This window comes from Olea europaea, chromosome 7 (assembly GCF_002742605.1).
Source record: "Olea europaea var. sylvestris chromosome 7, O_europaea_v1, whole genome shotgun sequence".
Lineage (NCBI taxonomy): Eukaryota > Viridiplantae > Streptophyta > Magnoliopsida > Lamiales > Oleaceae > Olea > Olea europaea.
This window is the reverse complement of record NC_036243.1, coordinates 18,336-25,184: the sequence shown is the minus strand read 5'-3', so window position 1 is coordinate 25,184 and position 6,849 is coordinate 18,336. Positions and strand designations below refer to the sequence as shown.

Genomic DNA, 6,849 nt, shown 5'->3' with positions numbered 1-6,849 from the left:
ATAAGTAAAAAAATATTAACTTAAAATATTTTAAGTATAAATATTTAGATATATTTAGTTTTTTAAATTAAATATTAATAAAAAAGATTACACTATCTAAAATGTAAAAAGTTGCTTATAAGTAAAAAAATCACTTCAAATTATTTAAAAGTAAAGAAAAAATTTATAATTGTAAAAACTACTTATAGGTAAATATATATATATATATATATTAACTTCAACATTTTTAATTATATATTTAGATATGTGTAATTTTTTTAAATTAAATATTAATAAAAAAATTTACTACAAATAAAAGTTAAAAAAAAAAGAAAAAAAATATGTGCATTGCTCCGTGCATGGAGCTAACATTGCTCCGTGCACAGAGCGATGTTTGCTCCGTGCACGGAGCATTGTTGGCTCCGTGAGCATTGTTAGCTTCGTACACAGAGCAAACAAGCTCCGTGCACGAAGCATTGCTTAAAGGTCGGTCGGTTTTTTTTTTTTTTTTAATTATGTTTTTGTTTTCATTTTCAAACTCATTATGGGATATCAAATGAAGTCAAAATATTACATTCTTGATATTATTTTGAAGTACTCACAACATAATATTACACATCGTCAACGGTGCACGAAACAGTCAATCATAGCAAATGTTATGAGGCATCAAAATAAGCATTTCCAAACTATTATTTCGAGAATTTCGATAACAAGCTAATTTTAAAAATTCATCGATGATTGTACGGTAATCGAATCAATAAATTTTCTATATTATCTTGAAACTCATTTCGAGAACTATATTATAAACACATCGAATGATCTAAATGAATATCAAAAATAATTAAACATATATCAAACGTGTGTTAAAAAATGCGCATAACTCGTTTTTTCTTAAAAAAATCAATTATTTTATTAATGTTTATTATTTTTTCTCGACAATTTTCTCAAAAAATTATTCAAGTTATTTAAAAGTAAAAAAAAAATTATAATTATAAAAGCTACTTTTAAATAAAAAATATTAAATTAAATTTGTAAGTAGATATGTAAATATATTTAATTTTTAAAATATATTTTACACTAACACATTTATCTAAATGAAATTTGCTAAGGAAAAAAAAAAGATCTATCTCTCCAAAACATTGCTCCGTGCACGGAGAACAGTAAACCTCACATTCTCTCTTTTAAGATAAGGATGGATTTTTTTAAAATTAAATATTTATTAATAAAAAATTACTATAAATAAAATTAAAAAAAAATTTTATCACCACTCCGTGCATAAAGTAGAATCACTTCATGTACGAAGTTTTATCACTCTATGTAAAAAAAAAAGTTCTCCTTTTAAAAGTAGTGATTCTCTCAGTGGATGGAAAGATTCTCTCCGTTCACGAAGAGATTTTTTGTTTTTTTAAATATAATTTTTTTAATTTCAATTAATTACATAATATATATGTATTATTTATTTAATTTTTGTAACTTTCTTTTATTTTATTTGTTTAATAAAATAATTTTTATACATTCCTTATGATATAAAGACATTCGTTAAATTTGAATCAAATAATATTTATTTTTTCTTTAAATCGTTTTAGTCTCCTTTTCAAAAAATTGAAATGATTGAAGTTTTTCTATTTGGAATCGTGTTAGGTCTAATTCCTATTCTACCCGGCTGCCCTGGACTCTATTCCATCCGGGCCTGAAAGGCGAAAGCCCCTGGTTTAATTTAAAAACTTTATAATAGTTTTTTTTTTATTTTTATCTGCAATTTTTTAAAAATAATTTTTATATTTAATTTCGTTTATTTATTATATAATATATGGCATTGCCTTTAATCAAAAGAAGTAGTTTGTGAAAATGAAGAAATATTATAATAGAAGTGACATTACAATGAAATGTGTGAAAATGGTGAAATGACGTGTAAAAATAATGCTACAGCATCAATGAATAGAATAATTTACTGTTGTCAAATCGGTTTCAAACTAGTTTCGTGTGAAAACCTATATGACAAAAATGAACAGTAAACCTTACACTTTCTCTTTTAAGATAAGGAGGGATTAATTGGTTATATTTATTATTTCGCTGTTCTATGGCGGACTCACTTGAATTCCATGGTTGGGACCATCCCAAGACCATTTCATTGAAGAGTGACCAGCCTACCTGATTTTTTATTTTTGTTTTCTCCCGTCTAGTAAAGCTTATTTTGATGATATACATAAAGAGAGACACTCCCATGTTGGTTGGAAAGCATTCTTTTGTTTGCAAAATAACTAATTTGCATTGGTTGAACTCATGTCTATTAGTTGAGTAGCCATTAATTATCAATTAAGCTAGTCATTTGTTAAACTTACGCCTGTTGATTGAGAGTGTGAAAGTATTTGTTACATTGGTTGGTACATTTTATTTATATGATAAATGTTTGAGTTAATTTTTCATTTAAGTTCAGAATAAATAATTAATTTAATGTTGTTTATCATGCTAACTTGTACTTAAAAATATTTTAATTTTCATCTTAGTTGAGTTGAAATTAAATTTGTGAAATTATTATAGATGCCCGTAATCAAATAAATAAACTGATTTTTAAAAATTAAATTAACATGCAAACACTAACAGGGTCGTCTTTCACGACGAGCAACTGCACGCTATTAAAAGTAAAAATGCACATTTACGATGTATAGGCGCACGTCCTTAAAGGTAAAAAACTCTCACGTCGTAAAAAATCGTCTAACTAATAATGACGTACATTGCACGCCGACACTTTTTATGACATTGTTACCAAGGTCTTTTTACTTGTAGTGGTATGAATTACTTTCTTCTCTCTCTCACCAAAAGTTCTTTCCAATTACCAGTAACCCTAACTTATCTAAATGAAAACGTGCATGAACTCGCAAAGACGTGACAAATGCTGAAGAACCCTAAATTAAACAAATCTCAAATTCACACACCTCACGATTTGAGGGTATAAATTCGAAAACATGCACCAAATCACACCCATGTGAAGAAGCGTCGGTCCAAATCGTACAAGGATGAAAACAGTCGAATGAAGAAGTTGTAGTCATTGATTAAAATTCCCACGGGTTTTCTTTCACTTCCATTGAGATAGTACAGTAAGAAAAAGCGAGAGCATGGCTCTAGGAAAATTTTATGATTTTACGACGGTGACAGAATGAAAGGAAAGGGAACTAATTTGTGAAGGTTTTCTGAATTTTGCGAGAGGATGAAGAAGAGTAGGGTTTGCTGAGAAAAAACCAGTTGAAGAGTTCAATTGTAACACGCTTCTTTTACGATATTTTAGTATATAGTGTCAAACTAGTTCCAAATAAGCCAAATGTGAACACAGAGACCCCAGGATTAACAGTAAAACTGGATCCATTCTTTTAAAGTAACTAGTTTCTTGCTCGTGCAATGCACGAGTAGAGTTATTTTTAAGGTAACGTTAGCTTTCAATGATGTAAGTAAAAAAATGAAATTAATTTCACGAGGTCAATATGTATAAATTATTTCACACTTCAATATATAGATATGAAGCATTGAAAGAGAGTGACGAAATGATAAGTAATAGTAAAATCTTCTCACTCAACATAAATAATAATAATAATCAATGGATCTAACAAACTCAAAAATAGATAGATTAAAAAGCCACCGTATGTTAGGTTAGGAATGTGTCAACTAATGAGCATCTCCTTCAAGCATAAAAATGAAACTTACCAGAAAAACAACCTTCAGTAGACAATTTTGGCCAAAGCATCTCTGTTGCCAGCTGCAGTTTTTGGGTCTAAATATTTGGCGATGGTTTCATCACGAGTAATAATTACACGTTTACAGAGGGCATCCTCTAAAGCCTTCATGTAACACCTACGAAATACTGAACTTTTAAAACTGCATCTTCTTAATCTTAGCATGTAGGAAGATAAAAATTTAGCAACTACTCTCGTTGGGTTAAGCGTAGCTTTATCTCCAACTCCCAAGACAATAAATCTAATTTTTGCAAGACTCCACTCTGTCCACCCTCTACAGCCCTATCATTAAATATTTGCCACAACCGTTGATCCAGTTGGTTCAAGTACTTCAAATAAATCAACCTAATGGATGGAATGACCCCAAAAAGCAACTTACGTTCCTTTGTGACAAAGCCCCATATATTTTTCCTCGAGACAGCATTAGATCTGCCTATTTTCCTCACTACCCAAAAAAGTTTAAACAAGTCCACCACTGTTCCATCACCACACAATGCCGGAATAGGCCTAATGCATTTGCTTGCAAACTTTTCTCATAAAAAATCTGCAAATGCTTCATCAGACAAGACCTTTAGCTTCTCTTTATTAGTATGAAAAGAGCATTCCTCAATCGGAAAGTCGAGTTTCCAAGAAGTCTCAATATCTTCTTCAACACTTTCAACTTCATGCAAACTTAAATCATCTCTTAAATTGGACCGTCCCTCTGTTGAATTCGATTATTCTTCCCGCTTCTCTATAATAACTTCTCAACCGTTTCTCCATGAAGGCCAATATCCATCCCGCATAGAACATACAATTATGCACATTTTGATACATCCATTTCAGAATCACACGCATGATATCATAAAGTTTAAATTTCCTAACATTCAACTGCTCTCTACATAATTCTTGAGTGTAAACTTGGACTTTTTTAAGAAATCACAAAAAACTTAAAATTTATTCATCCTTACCTCCAAGAAAGAGGCTCTCATGCGAGTTATTAGAGATGGGCTGGAAAAAGTGTTGGGGTAAAACCGGAGTCCACCATGGGCATTGGGTCGCCTGCTGTGGAGCAGAGTAAATGTGCATTCATCCATTATTTCATCCTATATTGTCCCTTGAATGTAGAAAATCCAAAGCTTCCTCTATTTCCGACTTACAACTAAAATTTCAACTATAAGTAAAACAATAATGTAATAACTAAAAAATTTACTTATATGTGAAAAAATCTTATGAGACAAAAGTTCCATTGTGTACTAAAAATTGCTTCTAAGTGAAAATACTAATAATAATTAGAAATTTCTTCTACGAACTTAGTTGAAGGGCCTAAATCCCTTTTGCATCCATTCAGCAAATTCTTCAGGAGGTTGACATTTTGATTGCTAGTTTAAAAAAAAATAACCAACAATATCAACCAGATGGCCAGAGTCGACAATATCAACCAGACGGCCACAGTCTGCAGATTAGTTGAAAGGATTAGTCCTATATAAGATTGAGATATGGAAAATGTTGACCGAAACAAGATTTCTACATAATTTAGCTTCTCGGCAATGAAAAATTATTGCCTCCATGAATATTAGTCATGCAATTCTAAATGGCACGCTTACCATTTTGCTTTGGCACAATGTGGGAACTTCACATGTAGCCCGTTGGTAAATGAGATACTGACTCATAGTATGTACTCAAGTATGCAGTAGGATCAAACTTCATCTTCTTTTTCCTGAAGTCATTAATGTATCCTCTTATGCCCATCATATTAGTAAATCCACAAGAATGTATGAAATCTGTACAAAGCAAGAAATATTAGGGAACATAATCCTTTTTTTTCAAGGATTCCAGAAAATTTCTTCACACCCAAGAAAATAAATTACAAAAGGTGGACCTTATTTATTGCTAATTTTTTCATTACACGTTTAAAACAAAACTTAAACATAACATAAAATCTCAATTACAATAAAGTGATAATTCATTCACCTAAAGAACAAGATATATACTAAATAAAGAAAGTAAAAGTGCTCAAACATAATACAAAACCCAAATTATAGAAATAGATAAAAGACCTTTAAATTGGAATTCATTCACTGGTCAAGCTCGAAATTTTGATCTTGGAAAGCTGAAGAATCTTTATCAAAATCACGTGCATAACAACCATCTTTGCATAGAGCTTTCCACACACAATCAGACCTGCACAACTCCCTCCAAAACATGGACAAACTCCAAATGAAGACAAATAAAAAATCTGACAAAAGATTAAAAAAATAAATAATAATTTCAGACCCACATTCAAAAAAGATTTATAAAACCCAAATTAGAAACAAGGTCCAAACAAAAGAAAAATATTCTTTCTATAATGGGTTACTTCGATTGTGTGAGTTTCTGCCAAACTCGTTTGCAAACAGTCGCGTTTGAGCTCCTCATCTATCGCTCTTCGTCGTTGGCTTCATCATCTTCAGTGGTATAATCATAGTTAATTCATTATTCGAAACATGATAAATTTTCACATCAGCAAATTCTCAAACATAAGTTACATAACACAAAGAAAAGTCATACCATCGGTAGAGGTTGGAGGACTTTTTACTTCCTGAAAAAAGCACAGAAAAAGATTTATCAAAAATAATTATGAAACGTTCGAAAGCTCTTAATAATAAGTATTAACTGGATTCTGCCGTGAAGAAGGAGAATGTGATTTGTTCAGCAGCATTCTACCAAAAGAAGAAAGCCCTTCACTCAATTTTGGCACCTAAGCTCACACACCTCAACAGTCCGACTTCTTCTTCATCCAATAGATTTCAATTCAACCTCCGAAAATAATCCATTCAAATCCCTACTAATAATTATGCACACACATGCAAAAATTAATTTTTGATAATTTAAAAATTAAAACTAAAAGTACTGGGTTTTGAGTGGTAAATATATTCATTTTGCATTCACACAAGTTTGAACAAACAGAATAGAGAAAATTGAACGGCTAACAATACAAAAAGAAGATCGTCAACCAACAATGCAGAAGAAGAGCAAAAGGGTATTCTGAAAATTCGAATTTCTTAGATAGAGACATGACTAATTTGCAAATCTGTGGAAGAGAGGGAAGAAGATTAGAAGTCAACATCTAGGGTTTCTTCGTTCGAGAATGGACGAGAAGAAAGTAGTGGATGGATAGAAT

General features: G+C 30.9%; 1 long non-coding RNA gene across 3 annotated transcripts; it reads right to left on the bottom strand.

The window, feature by feature from the left end:
* Nucleotides 1-4,867: 4,867 nt before the first annotated feature.
* On the bottom strand, nt 4,868-6,849 carry LOC111396578. 3 transcript variants are annotated; one of them, XR_002703031.1, is made up of 5 exons: nt 6,237-6,849; nt 6,046-6,133; nt 5,747-5,925; nt 5,294-5,470; nt 4,868-5,142 (listed from the first exon to the last, which is right to left on the bottom strand). It is a non-coding gene; the product is annotated as an uncharacterized LOC111396578 (long non-coding RNA). The 3 variants fall into 3 exon arrangements; XR_002703032.1 differs by having other exon boundaries at nt 5,747-5,882; nt 6,237-6,848; XR_002703033.1 differs by having other exon boundaries at nt 5,747-5,870; nt 6,237-6,848.